Genomic DNA, 18,175 nt, shown 5'->3' on the forward strand with positions numbered 1-18,175 from the left:
TGATGGTGATGGCAATAATGACGATGACGACTACAACGACGACGTGCGTTGTAGTTGTTGTAGGGTCAAAAAGATTGTGATTGCGATTTATAACTGATAACTACACACAATTACTGTGTTCGTGCTAGGTCTTAATAAAAGAAAATCAGCTGCTGTCGTGGCAGCATATTATTCTCAACAAAATGCATACGTAGACATAAAATTACACATAAAATTTTTCATTCTTATCGAATAGTAATGGAAAATGGATATAAGAAAAAGTATCATAAAAACAGTAAAAACAAAAAATCTTACCGAAGACTTTGGAACGTTTCCACGCATAACCACATTCTTGCTGGCTTTTTCATTAGCAATTCGCATCCTTTGTGGTGGTGCCATTGTTGTATTTTTTTTATGGAAATCTAGTTCAAAGACAAGAGAAACAAAAAAAAAACACAGTTTTAATGGATCACCGAAATTTAATTAAGTTTTATAATTTTTTATTGAAGTAAAAATGCAAACGAGAAATAAATCGTTTACCTTTCTTTTACTACTTTAAATGACCAAAACAAGAGCAAAGAAATATTAATTTAGGGAGAGCACAGAGCAGTAGTAACGTACCACAAAACGCTCGCTGCAACGATTTGTATTAAAGTGAAATTGTGACGAGCTTGTGTTTAGATTTTTGTATTGAAAATTTAGTTTTGTGATTTCTCTCCAAACGCCAATATTTGTTGTCTCTCATATTGGGTTTTCGGAGCTGATGGTTAGATAAGGATGGTTAGAGAGAATTTTAAACGCTGAAAAAATGATATTCAACAAAAGTGAGATAGAGAGATATTGGGATTGAGTGAGTAGGACCGAGATTATGTTCTATCATGTTGTAGGAATTAGAAAAAGATCTGTTCGATTACTTTTTATATAAAAATGGTCTATTCGGAATTTCGCTCATCTGTCAGTACCAAACGAACAAAAGAAAATAAAAAAATATCTCCTAAACCGGGTGAAAACCAAAACAAACCAAATTTTTCAAGGACGCGCGCAATTTTAAAGAACTGAAAAAAACTCATACAAATCGATTTCAAATGTTTTTTTTTTTGGTAATAACGTTCTACTATAACTTAATTTAGTGTCTAAAAATCGAAAAAATTACGGAATTTAAAATATATTTCTATGCTGTACTTTTTGCTTTTTTTGTTTTGTTGGTTTGTTTTTGCTGGTTTGTTTTGGTTTTCGCCGAGTTTAAAACGTCAAAATGGAAACTGTAAAAAGAAGAAGAAGACAAGGACAAATGTTCGAACTTCCCTATTGGGCTTTTGAGCAATCTGTCTTTGTCTTTTTCCTTTCTATCATAACTGTTTATTAAAGAAGTACAAGAAAAAACCAACCAATCAAATCAAGTCAATTCTGAGGAAAACAAAAGCGTACATGCATAATACACGCCACTTTTCCTCAGAATTGAAATGTCAAAAAAATTTTTTCTATTTTTTTTTATTTTTTCTTCGACACTGACGTTTGGCTTAAAAGCCCAATTGGGCTTTTGAGCCAAACGTCAAATCAGAACTATAATGTTGGAGGAAGCATGTTGATGGATGCTAATTATCCGAGCTAAAACGTATCCCATACAAATGATCGATAACTTGTATGGGAATTTTAGCTCCCATACAAACTATCGAAAATATTTAGCTGAGCTAAAAACTATCCCATAAAAATTATCGATAACTTATATGGGAATTTTATCTCGGCTAAAATTTAGCGCGAACAGATCGAGCTAAAATGTTTCGATAATTTGTATGGGAGCTAAAATTTATCTCGAACTGCGTACCAGGCTTTACGTAAGAAACTGCATTTTAAATGCACTTTATTTTTCGATTACCACCCTAGGGTCTGGAAAAATGCTAGGTATACCTTATGTATCCAAGATACCAATCATATTTTGTTATCACCCACGACCACATAAATTCAGTTGGTCCTTTGTGTACCATGTGAATTTTAACCAAAAACAAGCTTACAGCGACATTTGAAAATAAACATTAGCTTATGGCAATGATCTTAGAGTATTTGTCGATGCTGCATCGTATGGAACTAAAACCAAGACAATCGGAATTCCCTGAAAAAAGTTTTGGCTTTGTAATAGGGGTGATGATATATAATTTTTAAAATCAATAAAACACTTGTAGAAATACATTCTTAACATAATTAAGCTGGTTTGCATCAAAATAATTTAGGGTACTTGGAATCACTAATTAAGTTCCGCTAGATTGGCAAAATTGCACACTGTACGTTGTTGGTACAGCAAAAATTTAATTTTTGACAACAGTTTTGTTTGTTACTAAGTGGTTTTCGGTGAGTGAAAAACAATAACATATATCGCGTGTACATGTGTACACACGCTCTTTAACTGTAATGAGACATAAAGCAACGGCGTATACAGGTCACGGGGTCATGCCCCCCCCCCCCAAGAACTCAAAACTTAAACAAGAAATTGTTGTGTGCTACTATATTCTTTTGAGTACGATGAACGAAAATGAAAAGTGAAAAAATTTGTTGGTATTCAACCGAATATTTTTGCCATATCTGGGGATGTGGTCATATTTTTAGCGAACGCTATGCTGGATTAGGATTACTTTGATTCGTTCTATAATATAAGGCATTGATAGGCTACAAATTAAGCTGTGTTGTAGAGCTTTGTATGGATTTAAATTTTGACTATACCGAGAATAGATAAGAATAGATATAGGCAACCTCTTCTAAAGGCAAATTAAATATTTAAGCAAGCTTAGGTCACTTAAAATAACCTTCGAAATCAATTTAAGAAAATCTAATAAATATAACTGAATATGTTTTATATTTTAAACCGCTGATAAATAAATGAAAGCTGATTAAATGAGAGCCGAATATATAAAATATTATAAAAGCATTTCTTTCATTCGTATTGCCATTTGAAATTTCGAAAAAATATCTAAACTAGCATAATTTTGTTTAATATTTTCTGTTACGCCAAAAATATTTTTTTGTCCTTACTATTTTGACAGAGGTATTTGAATCCTGTATCGTCTCAAAAGAAAAAAAAAATTCGCGTACAATTTTAAAACAAAATTTAAAAAAATTGTATTTTCAAATGCAATTTTTTTTTTGCAAAACCTTGCGATTCGTTTGCCTGAGGTTAGGAAGACAATTAATTCGAAAGTTATCAGTGTTATTATACTAAAAAGATTTTATTTTAACTTGTAAAATAATTCTGAACTACCGGAAAACAATGCAGAGTTGTTTAAATTCAAATTATTCAATCGAAGTACTTGTACATTACACTGTATTTTAAGGACAGGATGGTGAAGATTTAAGGCTAAACAAATAAAAGCAAACGAATCACACAACGTTTTTGTTTGGTTATTCTTAGAACTCTTCGGAACTGTTCGATTCGAAAAGCAAAACGAACAAATTTTAATATTTTTAATTTAAATAGCACATTTTCAAGTTTATGCCTACTATCAAAACTTTTGTAAAAAAATTTTTGGCATGAGCCCCCCCAAGAAGAAAACCTGTATACGCCCCTGACATAAAGTAGTGTATTTGTGTGGAAAAGTTTACCATCTGAATCTGGTAAACATGGAAAACTTTTGATGATAAAATAAACCAAAATGACTGCAAGAGGTATGAATATACACTAGCCCAAAAAATTAAGGGAACAAAAAAAAAATCGTGATTTTTTTAGTGATTTTCGATAAGCTGTATCTCAGTAAAAAAATGATAGCATTATGGCAAAATAAAAAGCATGTGAAAGCTCTATTCTGTTCAAAACCAAAATTGATAAATATCGTTTGAGTTTAAGATAAACCAAGGAAAAACCAAAAACTTATAAAATTGGGAAAAATATCCAAAAATGGTATAAAAAGCTTTTTTTCAAAATTTAACTTTTTTTGAAAACTTTTTATTTTTCCTTGTTTTATCTTAAATTTAAACGATATTTATCAATAAAATGTTCAAATTTATTGAAAAGAATTTGATTTTGCTGATAAAAAAGTTACAAGAAGTAAGGCATTTAGACCTGCAGAAATATGGTGTTTTATTTCATCTCAAAAGTTCAAACCCTCACAACAGAAAAACTGCTTGATGAATAAGTCTGAAACTTTGCATATAAATTTCAGGTATATTAAGCTTCAATAATTAATCTTATCACCCACAGACATTAAATAGCGGTACATTTTCTAAAAAAAACGCTAATTTACCGTTAGAAAGAAAATATTTTAACATTCAATCCTAAAACTAGAAGAATAGAGCTTTCACATGCTTTTTATTTTGCCATAATGCTATCATTTTTTACTGAGATACAGCTTATCGAAAATCACTAAAAAAATCACGATTTTTTTTTGTTCCCTTAATTTTTTGGGCTAGTGTATTTACAAAAATTATAATAAAATAGAAAAAAAAAAATAATTTTAAAAACCTACTTTTTTCAGTTTCTTGCTCCAAATACACTTCAAACAAATCGCCGCTACGCACAGTGTGACAAATTGCTCATCTAGCGGAATTAAATTAATAACGCTCACAGATTATAACTTTTCGAGGGATTTTTTTTTTATAGAATTTATAACAAATATATACAAAATGAAATTAAACAACAATTTTGTTAATATTCTTTTATATTTTTTTACCAAAAGAGGTTTAATGGGGGTTATTTTTGGACAAAAGTACGATAGCTCATAAGGTGAAGAGTTGTAACGAATTCTTGTAGAGGAAGTAAATACAAGCATTTTTTACTACGGAAGAGGGGGTCAATTTCCCCCCGTTTAAGAGGGAGGGGCAATTTTCTAAAAAATTACTTAAAATTAAGAAAAAAATATTTAAAAACGATGGCAACACTTACAGTTATGAATGACACCTTTTTCAAAAGCCAACATTTTTTACTGACTTCTTAGTCAAAATTTGGGAAAAAAAAGTTTTAAAAAACACATAGAACACTATTTTTGTGGATGTCAATACAAAATTGATTGATAAATCCTTCCTCGATTTATTCATTTATCAAACACAAAAAACCATATGTTCCTATGCCTTCTAGTTTTTGAGAAAATTAGGAAAAAATAAAGAAACTATTTTCTTATTAGATTATTATTTTTTGGCTATTTTCGATAACCTTTTAAAACAGTGCCACTATCAAAAATGGTCTTTGATATTTAACACATAGAGTTGGTTGGGAGCTTAAGGTGTCTGAAAACAAAAATTAGATGGCCCTGTAAGCATTAAGTTAGCATTGGTGGTGCAGGGAATTAAATTTTAAATTTTGACACCCGATCCTTAAAAATTTGCTGTCTTAAAATCTCGAAAATAGTTTTTAAAAAACCAGAATAAAGTTTATTCAATACGCTTGTTAATGGCAAAAAAATCCACACAAAAGACGCTTAAAATTAACATTACAATCCTTATAATTTTGTTTTTGATTATTTCCATAGTGGTTATTTTTCTGCTAAGCTTGTTCGAAAATTGAAAAAAAATGTAAGGGTGTCGCACCTATGCGCAGCAACTTAAAATGTAAAATGAAAGCTTATATATCAAGCCTTAAAACACATACAGTTCCCATTGGAATAATGCGGAATAATTTTAAATTTTCTCCACTTATGTAAAAATTAACTAAAAAAACACGATTTTTCAACTTTTAAGCACAATAGCAAAGTATCGAACATCATATGAAATGAGATTTCACTTAAATTTATATGCTCCTATATTATATTTAATAAAAATGACAAAAAATCTTCAATAACAATTTAAAATACACTAATCACAACGGAGTAGCCAAAGCACCTTTAAGACTCAATTTCAAAAATCCTCACCCAAAAATTTATTCATACTTGCTTAGTACAAGGTATTAGCTGCACAAAAAACCGGTGTTTGTCTAAAATCTTGCTAGTGCGTTTTTGAATAAAATTCCGCTAGATGAGCATTTTGATTTAAGGGGCGTTCATGAACCGTGCTTGGTAAACTCTTCCATTTTGCTATGTGGTAAAGTTTCCCAGGTTGCATGAATACCCATTTTTAATTGTAATGTCTTATTCCAGGTTCTCAATAAAACTTATTTCGTTCATTTAATTTTCACTTTTATTTTCCGTTCAAATAAACACACGCTTTATTTCTTTTCAATTCAATTTACTTTTATGATTTGATCAAACAAACACACTTTTAAATCACTTTATTTACTAATAAATATTTCCAACACTTATTTCACCTTGTAGGTACTGTACTGCCCATAATCTCGTAAAGGCCCTTACTACATTTTTCTTACTTCTGAGTTAAAGAGGGAAACACTAAATCTAATATCGCAATTTGTATATAAAAATGAAAAAAATCAAAAGTACATTTTGATTGTTCTGAGTTATTTGAAGACCTTGGCTAAAAAAATAAATGAGAATTAATCAGAGACAATACCCTTACTCCAAATATGCAAAAATATCAAAAACGAAAATTTTGTAGTAAGGGCCTTTACGAGATTATGGGCAGTGTACTCTTTCACTTTCAAAATTAAACTGTGTCCGGTATCGGTGTCCACACTGCCCTTTTATACCTGAATCTCGAAATTGGAGAATGTCTTCGAAGGTTCTCGTCTCTGTTTCTCGAAACTTCCTTTCCAGACATGGTATAAAAAGAGAAGGTATGATCATTAGAAAAAACTCAGTATCGAGAACTGTCAAAACTTATGGCTACTTAAGGTTTTGACAGCCCAGCCCATTGAAATTGTTGTTGTAAACAAATTTGTCTTGGAAGTTGTTGTTGCTTTTGACTTTGCCAAATGCCAAACGTCAAAACCTTATTACCCCATTTTGTAAGATGGCGGCTCTAATGATCATACCTTGTCTTTTTATACCATGCTTTCCAGGAGGGAAAGGGATATTTTGGGGTGCATTCAGAAAAGGCATGTTCACACTTATACACTTATTACTAAAGGTGCGTTCAGATGTTTATCTTCACGGTAGTATGTAGGTATTGTGTGTTCAGATGTTTATCTTAAAAGAAGTTCAGTAATTCACCGTTACAGTATTTTCTTTTCGTATTTTTCTTTTAATTGTTTACTCAAATCGAATTTTTTCATCATGATTTGAAAGCTCGTATGATACTTCCTTTTTTTCTAATTTTTAACGATTAAGCATTCAGAGCAGAAGATAAAAAAATGTTTAAAAAAAATTACATTAAGTGTGTAAACAATGGGTCATTTGCAAAAAATAAGCTTAAGCTCCTTTCTCACGTTTCAGCAAATTTGTTTACATCTAAAATGAGATCGATCTCAAGAAAATGTTCTCAAAATTGCGAAAATATATGTAGGAAATTTTAGAAAATGCTCTGTTGAGGCTAGGTCCTTGTATTTTTTTCGTAAAGCCTGGTACGCTGCTCGCGCTAAATTTTAGCTCCCATACAAATTATCGAAAAATTTTAGCCGAGCTAAAATGAGTTCCATACAAATTATCGATAACTTGTATGGGAATTTTATCTCGGCTAAAATTTAGCGCGAGCAGCGTACCAGGCTTAAATCTGAAATCTGGTTACAAGTAATTCAGCAACCACACCTCCAAGAAACTTTTCAGTTTTTAACCTAGTAGAGTTACGCAGTCCGAGATAAATTATTTTGGCTGAAATCTTATTTCTTCGATGTTCGATGAAAATTTCTATAATTGAGAATTGCAATGTATGGACTATCAACATCCATTTCTTCACACCTAAAACCTTTGTTTCCGAGACTCCCTATACAATGAAGTCTAGAAGTGTCACTTAACTTCCAACTATAGACGCACGTAAATGTCACCCTGTGAAACTGGCCCCAGGGTTGCAAAACCTAATTTTTATTTATCTTATCTTCGTAGAACTGTCAGTTTTCAATCAATAAAATATGGAATTGGAGAAGGTAAGGAAGTGTAAAAAAAAAACGTCAGTTTAACTGTTCTCTCTGCTTAGTAAAAGTACCTAGGTATCTATCCATATTCATCCACCACTACTCTACACTAAGTAATGTTTTGGTTTCGATTTTGTAATTTTAATGCATTCTATTCCCAAATGGGGGTGCAGTAGATTATCGAAACTCTTTTTATCTAGACCCACGCATAGTAGAAATAGTTTTATTCAAATAAATAGGTAATTATTTTCCAAACAAGCAATTTTTTTAATTTACAAAAAGTAAAACGGAAACCAATGTTTTTTCTTTTTTCTTTGTAGGTACATTAACTCTCAGATAAAATTTCACTTTAAAACTTGAATGTCTTTAGAAGAATCTCTGGTTTTTAACTATTTTTGCTTATATAGGTAGGTTAGGAAAAATCGTGAGGAAGTTAACTTAGATAGTGGTTCTCTGTTGCCGTTATTCGTTTTAATTATTGCAGGCATTTCTTTCTGCCTAAATTTTTTGGCCACTAAAACCATAGATGGAAAAAGATATATTGTTCACAAAACGCACACAAAATGCAAAACAAAGAAAATTTAAAAGTAATTTCCGTTAACAAAAAAAAAACAAAACTTAGCCCATTAAGCTTGAGAGCTTGATTATTATTTATTTTGACAAAAATTCCAAAAATAAATCACAAAGGAATCCCCCAACTGTTTTTTTGATTTGGTCATTTGTCAACATTTGTAAATTTCAAAGCGCTGAAAAAGAAGCTGATATATCAAAAGAGGATATATACCCTTTTGCCAATGTCACTATCCTTCTACAGCTTACAACATCCTTCTGTAGAAATATAGTTTTCGTAATAATTATTATTTTCCTTTATGATTTCTAGTTGTTGTTATGTTTTGTTTTGGCACCCAACACCCATCAGCACCAAAGGAAACAAAAGCTTAACATCTTTTTTTTGTTTCACTTTTAATTTTACTCCCAAACTACAAAATAATCAACTCCTGAGAGTAGGCAAGGTATGCCTGCAAGTGCAATTACAACACTTTTTTTTTTGCTTGCATATAGCATATAGTTCAAACATACACATCCTGTTTCTTTTGAAAGCACTAAAAAACACACAACAACGCACAACAGTGTAGTATCTAAAAACACAAACAAAAATACAAAATAAAAAAAAAAAAAAAAAACATCAAAATATTAAATAAAATAGCCAACGAGAAAGAACTTTGCTGTTGTGACAAGGCACAGTGGGCCAACTTTTCAAAAGTCATTGCCTAAAATCCAAAACTAATTTCTTACTGGGTTAGGGAAAAAAGCTTCAAAAACTGAAACAATTTTAAAAAACGGTTGAAATACCAAATTGTAAGTGTTTTTGTGTACAAATCTAAAAACCTAGTTAAAAAACTTGAAAATTTTCGGAAGTCTTTTTTTACTCAGTTTTTGGCTTTACAAAATTTCTCAAGAAACTCAACTCAACTTTGACTATTTTTGAATTATTTACTAAACAATCAGCTGCTACTTTTTGCCTATTTTAGTTTAAGAGATGTTTATTTTTTATTTTTTATTAAAAAAGGTAATAAAATGCAACCGGTCTGTAGTGTTGTGGTGTATACAAAAGAAAAACATAGAAAATTTGAGATTTTTCATTCAGGGGCGTGGTATCCGCATATTTTCACTGAATTTTCATCAAATTTTACAGATTATTGTAAAATCTTGAAACTTTGCACAATGTTTGAATTTTGCTAGATAGTACAGGAGAAAAATAACTTTACACTCGTGCTTCAGATTTTGTTCCCCTGGTGGTGTGGTATCTGCCTATTTTCACTGAATTTTCATAAACTATTTCAGAGCACTTGAGAAAAAAATTGAAAACTTAAGATTTTCTCCCCAGAGGAAATTAACGAATTAATAACCTCTTCGTTTTTGGAAGTTGGTTTTCTAACCGAAGTCTTCATTTATCTTAAATTAAGGCTTTATTGATATTTTTACGACAAATAAAAATACTTTAACTCAGTGTTTCCCAACGTGGAGCCGACACGTCGCGACGTCCCACCACCGGGGGGCAATTCGAAATTGTGCTGCATTACAATTCTCTTCGAAAAGTCTGTAATTCATGTGTTTCCATTTCCACACTTGAAGACACTATCGTGTTCGTTAACATTTTGGTAAAATAATTGTTTTGTTGCAATTGAAAAATAAAGCTTCCGTTATTGGTTAACTTGGAAAATTTAATTGAAGTCGAAATGGACTAAGGGAATTTTCATTGAACGGCTACGATATGTACTCGTAGCTTATGTATTTTTCTAAACGCATCTAGGATCTGTTATTCATCGTGTCAAATGCTATTAAATTCACTTCACTTAAAATCAATAGTTCGGATTCTTTAGCCTCTTCTGAAATGAACAGAAAATTGTTGTTCCGAACAGCTTTTATTGAGCCTGTCTGGAACACTTCAGAACAGAATTTTCTGAACTTGCTCTGAAGTTTAACGGAATTAATTTAAAGAGATCAAGTCAGAACAGCTTAGCACAGATTTGTGAAAACAGTCAAATGTGTTTGTTATTGTTTTCTATTCTAGTGTTTCAAGTGAAGCTTTTCTTGTTCTGCCATGTTCTGTTCTATATTTTTTTTTTTTCATAAAAAAAAGCTAACGGCACCACTTCCCGTCAAATATTTATCAATTATTGTTTTTGTTTAATTTGAAACATTTTGGGTTTATTTATTTATTTTTTTTTTAATTATCTTTATCTCAGACATTAAATTTTGTTGTACATTTAAGACTTTTATTGTGTTAAAGTTTTCCAAGCATATGATTTCAGAAGGACATGAGGCTTTTGGAAGGGTTCTGGTGGGACATGACACAAGAAAGGTTGGGAAACACTGCTTTAACTGCTTTCATTGCAAATAACAAGCAAAAACAAAAAATTTCAAGACATATTTTAGGTTTGAAAGACATTAGGCGTGTTTTTTTTTGGCAAAGCTATCCGCAGTGGGATTTCCCAAATATTAACATTAAACAAAAATGTATATGCATGCACCAAAGGAAAACGTAACCTTATACACTTCCTTAAAATTCTATCAGCAGCCTGGTTTAGCTTCTATTCCTATCGGCAGCTGCGTGTTGTTTTTGTAATGCATGTAAACGCCAGCTGCGGATAGGGATAGCAATACCAAAAAAACACAACTATTGACAACTAATTTTATTGAAACTCATCATATTCATAGCTGTATGTTTTTTGTTAGTAAAAAAATTAAATATCTCAACCCGTTGCAAAGTTATGAATTTTTGCAAAGAAAAATGAAAATCTGGCCCACTGTAAATTGTTCTTCATCCCTTTAGTAGCAAAAACTAGAGAGCGCACAGGATTTTGTATTTCCATTAAGGCAAAAGGCAACACATTTTTCAACTCAACACACATTCTATAGATACAATATTCTATCACAGCAAAGCACCGAAGCACAAGCAGAAGAGTATTTCGTAACTCTTTTCCTTGTCAGTTAGATTCCCAGAGTCAGAGGTCGATCCAACACACTGAGAATATTCGAGTTTCGGCTTTTTGTCTTGTCTTGTCTTTTATCGCAATAATAATTTGTTTAGTTTAATTTTGCCTATGATCATATAAAACTAATAAATATTACTTCGAAAACAATAAAAAAAAAAACAAAATGTATCGAACAATTAAGCAAAACATCGTACAACATCTGTCTCATCATCCAAAAGTTTAATAACATTCGCATATGTTATGTTAAAAAATTTTTGGACGGAAAAATCTCAAATCTCAAAGTCATTCAAAGTTTCGAAGTAGGACATGGTAGGTTGTAGGTCGTTTAATTTTTTTTTTTTTTTGTTTGTATATACTTGAAATTTTGTATATCTTTCTTGATAAAAAGTATTTTGCTTTTGTCCTCCTTATAAGAACAACTGTCGTCGTCGTCGGAAAAATGTGGGGAACGAGTGAAATTTAATTTACATAACAATAAACAAAAAAAAAAAAATTGTAAGATTCATTAAGTGTAAATACTGTGCATACTTTGAGGTGAAAAAATAAAGAAAAAAGCGGGCGGATCATGTCAACACACTGCAAAAGCAACGAAAAGTATACTATATTTTTTTTTTTTTTTGTTAATTTGATAAAAATAAAGATAGAGAGGCAGAGATATGTAATTATAATGAAAGTGGAGTATACTTCGTGGTGTCTTTTCTGCGTTTGAAAATCCATTCTGTTTGTATATCTCTGTGACAGTTGTGAATTTTATTGAACACACACAATATCTCTCTCAGAAAAATAGTTTATTTTTTATGTGATTTTTTTTGTTCACACAATTTCCAATGAACATTATGTTTATTCAAATTACAGGCACACAACTGATAAAACTATGAAGCAAAATTATACGAAATTTACATAAAAATACAACAAAGAAAAACTATTTATCTAAAATAAAAAAAAAATGACACGGATGCAGAAAACAACAAAAACTAATAGATACACCAAAAATTATATATTTATAGAAAACCCTACTACAAAACAGCATATCCTAAAGGTGAAAAATAATGTGATGTTTTATTTTTTATTTAAAATAAAATAAAGTTCTGTTATTTTTTTATTGCAGTAAGTAGAGCAAAAAACTTTAAAAAAAACCATAAAGTAAAGTGCGAACCACGGCGAGACAATTTTTTTTTCTTTTCTTTTGTTTTTTTAATTTAAATATTTGTTAAAGTGATTGTGATGATGATCTAGTAAATGAACTATTTTTTTTTCTTCCACTTTTTAAAAATAAAATGTAGAATACAAAATATACAACATGTTTTTGGTAAATCGGACGATTTTTTCAAAACAATTTTCTTGTCCTTCGATTAAGTGAAGCAAAAAAAGCAACAACACAGACAGAAAAATATAATAAAAAAATACACAAAAATACATAAAAAATTCAACGAATTAGTCTTAAGTAAATTAAAAAAAACTCATTAATAATACAAAAGCATCATTAAATTGTTATTTATTAAATTTTATGCTGCTGTTTGTAGGAATAACAGCACAACACAGACATAAAATAGCTACTTATTATTATATATATATACATAAAATATACATTTTCTTAAAAAATTAAAATTTAAAACTATTTAAAATTAAAAATATTAAATATGTAAACTAACTACGTACAAACACTTCCTGGAATTTAAAATAAATTTAAGGATTAAATCGATATATTAGTGCCTCCATAAGTGACACACACACAACTTTTTAATTACAAAATATAATTCAAAATGAATGTTATTAATGTTTCGTGAAAGCACACACACAACAAAATGAAAAAAAAAAAACAAATAAATAAATAATTGATGCCTACATATATTTCTAATAAAATAACATCAGTTTGATTGCTTGACCGCGAGTGGTCTCCGGTCCGGTGGCGTTATCGGAGTGTTTCAAATTTTGTTTTTCTTTTTAAAGTTTAAAACTTATCAAACTTAATGAATACAACTAAAAAGTGAATTTTAATCGTTGTTTATTTGTTAAAAAATAAACAAAAAAGGAATAAGAGAGGTCTACTACAAACAGTTGCTTGGAGCCTATAACAAAAAAAAAAAGAGGTAAGTTTTGTTTTTATAATTTTTTTATTTTTAACTTTAAATGTTTTGCAATTTTTAATATTACTTTCTCGTTAAACGGCTTCTAAATATAAAAAAAAAATGAACTCAGGATTCAGTAGACAGTTGACTTTTGATACTGCTAACCTATACGAATTAGATCCCACTACGAACTAAAACTATATAAGTATATACCATTTGCCACATTAATTCGGTTTTAAAATAACGAATTTCAGTATTTATTATCTATCAATATTAATGATCGCAAATCGACCAATAGTTCGTATTTTAGTGAATCCTTTTTCAGGACATTTCTTTGATTTGATCGTTTGCCCATCTAAATCTAGGTTGAAAAACACGTTCCACATACGTTCCAAATCAACATACTGAACAGCTTAACGTATGAAAATTATTCTAACTGATTCATATATGACATACCTGAGCCTCCACATTAATTAGATCAGTTTGGAAATGTTTAACTATTCATTATGTCGATTTGGAACGTATGTTGAACGTGTTGATCAACCTAGTGTGGATCCAGCTTAAAATATAATAAGTCCAATGGCACTGTAATGCATTCAAAGTGTCCTCTCCAATTGATAACTCTATTTTCCTATTTTAAAAGCCTGTTAAATGTTTAAAAGTCTTTCGTGAAATCAGCCATTAAGGTCACAAATTTTTCTTATTTTAAAACCGTTGGTTTAAGATAGGAATAAAAGTCAAAAATACATGTTGAATTGTAGTTAGTATAGTAGAGCACTAAGCTGGCAAAAACTTACCGACATGCTCATAGAAAAAGACGTGGTAGAAACAAATAGAATCTTTGTATTAAATGAAGACAATTCCTGAATAGTTGTTTTTGTTTTGCCAAGAAGACATCCGGCTTAAATCATTTATTTAAAGAATTCATTTAATTTAATAAGAAAATCCTTTTATTTTAACACTTCAAACAGGTTAATTTTTTTTTTTTTATGTAAGGACATTTTAATTTAAAGTGAATTTTCATTTGAAAAAAAGTGTATGATATTTGAACACAAACACATATCGCTCATTTACTTGAACACTGTCATATTTCAAAAACTGTTTTTTTTTTTCAGGAAACGAGTTTTGAATTAAATATCTATCTATTTTTATATGTAAAAATTTAGTTTCTAAAACAAAACTAGTGCTCCTTCTCTAAAAGTTTTAAAAGCTAAGAAATTACTTTCTGTAGGATTAGAGATTACTCTATTCCAATCACTTCTGCATTAATAACTAAAAATCATAATTTTTTAGTTATGAGTTATGATAGTATTCAAGTAAATGAGCGACATTCTGATTAAATTTAATTTAATCACTTTTTTAGGTGGAAGCTAAAGCTTAAATATAGGTACTCGTACACTCGTCTTTTGTATAAATTTTACCTGCAATCGACTGTAAACAGATTCCATTTTTATTTTAATAGGAACTCTTATTGTTTTAAGCAATAATGGGATTTAAAATGAACAACATCTTATTATAAACTGCCTTATTTCTTCCTGTGAACGTATTGTGGGCTGGGAAAAAACCTTATGTGCCCACATTTAAAGACAATCCTTTCTACATAACATAATTTACAAATTGAAAACACCTCTGCTCAACCTTTCTTTTACTTTGCCACATGCCTAACGTGAGTACCAGGGAAAATTTCGCTTTAACTTTGTTTAACTTAGAAACCATTTTTAATCTTCTCAAAACAGTTTACTCCGCAAGTCCAAATTACTGTTCTAATTTCCATCATGATAGTATTAATGTTATGAATGCTGATGCTGATGTTTATGTGTATTTGTATGTATATTAATATGCTGCAAAGAATCTCTTGCATCATCGTGGCAAGATGTTGATGGCTTCAACATCGTGGGGGGTTGATTTCCGTAGCTAGCTTAATATATCCTTCGAAGCTCATTACTTACATCTCAGATAGTACTCTGATGTAAGTAATTTCGAATCAAAGCGACTTCCAATATTAAATGCACAACTGTGTTGGAGGCTGGCTGCTGTTAGGTAAAGAAAACTGCTGTTAGGGTTCTAAATGGCAAATCATAACGTCGCCGTCGTCTTCCAAGAATTTTGTGATATCTCAATATTTCTACTGATAACCCAAAATATATTTTTTTTTCTCTTCTTTTAGAAGGCGTACATTTTTATCGATGTGTCAATATGTTGGTAGAAATGAGATAATATAGATTATATTATTGCCATTAGAAGAAACATGCAGTTAATGAGGTATGGTGTTTATATGTAAAGAGTGTAGCAAACGTTTAATATTATAGTAAAATGTGAATTTGCTTTGATTGTGTTAGCAAAAATCAAAGTCAATTTTTAGCGAGATGTCTTGCAAGCAACTAATAGAAATGCCATTACGATTTTGAGATGTGAATTTGAGGGAGATAGGTACTTATGATTTTGTTATTATTTTTGGTATCACCCTGTATTTTTATTGTTATACGTATGCTGTCATGTCGTAGATATTTGCTATCTAAGCTATTTGTTGTATTTGTTGCGATAATAACAAATTTATTTTGGCCTTGATTTCTTGGAATATCCGAACAAATTAAAGGTAAAAAAAAATGTTTGGTTTGCAATAACTCAGCAACCAGACCTTCAAGAAACTTTTGGTTTTACGCTATGAAAAGAGCATTCTTTTGATGTCTCACTCGATGGATTTGGAGGAAATTTTTGAAATGTAGTTTTTTTCGAGTTAATAATGTTGACTTTTTTTCCAAAATTCGAAAAAGACAAATTTTGATTTTTTGTACCTAAATGCATTTAATTTACTTAGTTATTGGTAAATTGGGGCACAAAGTGGACTATCAAGTAACATAGGATTTTTTTTTTACAGCGATTAGAGATTATTGTAAAAAGTTAAAAGTAAAATTGAACAATAAATGAATTTATCCTTTTCTTAATCGAATATTTTTTTCAATTCAATTTAAATAAATTAATTATACGTATAAAATAATTTCTTTATTGAATCAAGCTTCGGAAACAAGAATTTAAAAAAAGTGGGAAATGATTGGTACAAGTAGGGGAGAGGCATAGCCGTAGCTAGGATTTCATTTCAGGGGGGGTTAGATCAGACCAAAAAATTTTTTTTAAGAATCACAATACTTTGTATCAACTATATGTAACTGCAGTCGATTCTTAATAGTGCTAAAGCAAATGCTCATTAGAACTGTGTCAAAGCGAAAAACTTGTCAATATCCTTTTCTAGTAATCGTAGTTAAAAGTTTAAAATAGTTCTGCTTACCGTAAACGAATTGAAAAATGGCCGAATATTCAGCGGCATGTCTAGTTTAAATTGGTACAAAGAGCGAATAAGTTGGTTGATATAAATTGCGAGCGTTAGCGAGCAAGAAAATTTTTGTGAAGAAACAAATTTTAACCATTCTTAGGCTTTATACAAAAAATTATTTCGCACAATTTTATATATAAAACATTTTATGTATTGAGTTTTAAATTAAATTGGCAGTACTTAAAAACAAAAATTTTAAATAATCCAAGTTGTTTGGCATGAGCTAATTATACTTCACTTTGAAATTTAACAATAAACTGAAATTGTTCAATTTTATAATTTGAAACAAAAAAATAACGAAATGTTGTACATACAATTTTAAAGTTCAAGTGACCTCAATTCCAAATTTATAAAGCGTTTCGCCTACTTAAAATAAAAATAATTTTAATAATTTTTTATTATTTTTGTTATTTTTCTTCGTTATTAAATGTTGTACAGAGGTACTAAAATACTGAATAAATGGGTACATTAATTTTCGCTTATATACTGGATTTAAGCTTAACATAGAACAAAAGTGGGTAACAAGCAGCTGAAGATATCTCGGACAGTAGAAAAGATGTCGGAAAGATTTAAATAGATTTAACGGTAATATTTCAAAAACGAGATGTGGTCGAATATGTCTGTTAGTGTCCGTTCGAAGCTTCGAATTCGGCCTTCGGCTTCGGCCGAATTCGCTCAAAAAAACAACATTCGGCCAAACGTTCGGCTTCGGCTATTTTAGAAAAGATTGCAATTTTTTTTTCGGTAGGTATTCAAAAATTTCAAAACAAATGTGTGCCATCATAGTAGCCGCCGAACAAAATTTAAAATTTTGAATTTTGGAAGAGAATTCTTGACTTTTTTTCAACCTTAGGCTTCGGCTTCGGCCGAACATTTTCTTTCAGCCTAATAATTCGGCTTAGGCTTCGGCTTCGGCTGAAAGTCGACCTTCGGTCGGACACTAATGTCTGTCTTTGGATTCGAGTTCGGCACCCGAAACTCTTTGAAAAAGTATAGTTTAGCCTGGGCACCAAAAACCTTGCATAAATACTTGTGGTATTTAAAGGGTTCTTTAAAGAGCATTTTAAGATGTTAGCATGGTGCTTAAGGAAATGGTCAAAGAGACAAAAACTCGTTTTTTGAAAAATCCCTTACCAAAATTTGTAATGGTACAAAAAAATTTTGTTTTCCATTATAAAACTTCATCGACTTCTTTAACGATACAAAATTGGTAGAGACTTTAAGGGAGATTTTCAGATAGGTAATCAAATCATTAAAATACAAAAACAAACAATTTAGTGCTGCACATATTAGACTTATATTTGTTTATAATATATATCTTTTGATTTTCTGAAAAAAATTTCGGGGGGGGGGGGGGGGGGGGGGTTAAACCCCCAAACCCCCCCCCCCCCCTAAATACGGCTATGGGGAGAGGTGCGGA

The 18,175-nt window shown here is 30.4% G+C and overlaps 1 protein-coding gene across 6 annotated transcripts in view; it reads left to right on the plus strand.

The window, feature by feature from the left end:
- Positions 1–8,009: 8,009 nt before the first annotated feature.
- LOC129920500 (synaptotagmin-7) overlaps positions 8,010–18,175 on the plus strand; it is a 44,456-nt gene continuing 34,290 nt past the window's right edge. Inside the window, exons 1-4 of one of the 6 annotated variants that reach the window (XM_056001767.1) lie at positions 11,199–11,664; positions 11,770–11,949; positions 12,211–12,394; positions 12,464–13,445. The gene's annotated coding sequence lies outside the window, so the exon portion shown is untranslated. Of the gene's footprint in view, positions 8,095–11,194; positions 11,665–11,769; positions 11,950–12,210; positions 12,395–12,463; positions 13,446–18,175 lie in introns of those variants that run through there. The other 5 variants (XM_056001770.1, XM_056001772.1, XM_056001766.1 and 2 more) reach the window with 5 other exon arrangements.

This window comes from Episyrphus balteatus, chromosome X (assembly GCF_945859705.1).
Source record: "Episyrphus balteatus chromosome X, idEpiBalt1.1, whole genome shotgun sequence".
NCBI lineage: Eukaryota > Metazoa > Arthropoda > Insecta > Diptera > Syrphidae > Episyrphus > Episyrphus balteatus.